This window comes from Halyomorpha halys, unplaced genomic scaffold, assembly GCF_000696795.3.
Source record: "Halyomorpha halys isolate HHAL.00 unplaced genomic scaffold, Hhal_1.1 Scaffold300.1, whole genome shotgun sequence".
NCBI classification, from domain to species: domain Eukaryota; kingdom Metazoa; phylum Arthropoda; class Insecta; order Hemiptera; family Pentatomidae; genus Halyomorpha; species Halyomorpha halys.
The window spans coordinates 659,758-661,211 of record NW_027107582.1 but is presented as its reverse complement, the minus strand read 5'-3'; the positions used below and the strand labels follow the sequence as shown (position 1 = coordinate 661,211).

Below are 1,454 nucleotides of genomic sequence, written 5' to 3'. Positions count from 1 at the left end.
ATAAGATGTAAAGATACCTACCAGCAACAGGAACCATAAGATACCTACCAGCAACAGGAACCAAAAAATACCTACCAGCATTCATATTAAAACTTGTTGAATATATAGTGCACCTAAGATGGGCTTGACAGTAGGACTCGGGAACACACCCGACCTCTCACCCTTTCTCCACTTCTCCCCTCCACAATATAACAAACTCCTCCTCTCCTACCGGTACAAGTTGGAATGCTTTCACTTCTTATTCTCGGACTCTTAAGTTACAAATACGAGAGATTATTCATTTGTTTAGGTTATCCTTTATTAATTTTAATGAGGAGAAGATGGTTGGGGGTGCGGTCAATGAAACTATCACTATTGTCAACTATCTCTCATAATTATTAATTTTAATGTTTTAAAATATAGTATATTTGGTCCTAAAATGGGATTAATTAATGATAAATGCAGTAATTTAAGGCTTTTCATAACAGAGTAAATTGGATCACTCTCAGCCTGTTTTCCACACCCACTATGTCTGAATTTGCCGAAGGCCAACTAGACAAACTCATCTATTATCTGGAATAAAAAGATATTTTCAGCTGGAATCTAATTTTGAGCAGTGAGTGTGAAATTGCAACAATGTCCACAAACACAATTGTAATTATAATGAATTCACCAATGCAGTATTAAACCATGAAGGATTATCTAAATGGTTCATCCTCAACTCCTAAATGCAAAAGTATTTTTAAAGATACAACCTATAAATCAATTAATAATTAGTAATTCAAATTGGTAAAGATTTAAAGTTTAGAAAATTGAAATATCTTTAGGATGCTTAGGAATAATAATATTTTCTAACGTTTAGGGTTTCAAGGATCAAACGCTTAAGTACAACTGTTCTACGTGTGATGGTGGCAGATCAAAGTACGTACACTAATAGTATCTGTTTACTTCAAATATTTTGAGTTTTCTATAAAATTTTAATTATATACTTTTTTTTATATAGATTTAGTGTAATTTTTTATGGATTTACTTAACTTAATTACATTATTTTAGGGGATCAGGTAGAGGTGGTAATAGTGGAGAAGGTGGAGATGATGGAAGGAGTGACATTGGAGTGGAAGGTAGAGAAATAGGAACACCAGAAGGAGATAGCTGTGGAAGTAATGGATGCGCAGATGGAAAGTCGGGAGGAAGAGCATCAGGTGGGAGTGAGAGTACAGAAGAAGATGGAAGAAGTGAAGTTGGAAGGAATAGTACAGAAACTGGAGCACCAGAAGGAGATAGCTGTGGAAATAATGGATGCGCAGATGGAAAGTCGGGAGGTAGAGTATCAGGTGGGAGTGAGAGTACAGAAGAAGATGGAAGAAGTGACGTTGGAGGGAATAGTACAGAAACTGGAACACCAGAAGGAGATAGCTGTGGAAGTAATGGATGCGCAGATGGAAAGTCGGGAGGTAGAGTATCAGGTGGGAGTG

General features: G+C 36.5%; 1 long non-coding RNA gene across 1 annotated transcript; it reads left to right on the top strand.

Annotated features, from left to right (window-relative positions):
• The first annotated feature begins 6 nt into the window (after positions 1–6).
• Positions 7–1,381, top strand: LOC136795057 (uncharacterized). The gene is made up of 2 exons (XR_010843027.1): positions 7–900; positions 1,033–1,381. It is a non-coding gene; the product is annotated as an uncharacterized lncRNA (long non-coding RNA).
• Positions 1,382–1,454: the final 73 nt, after the last annotated feature.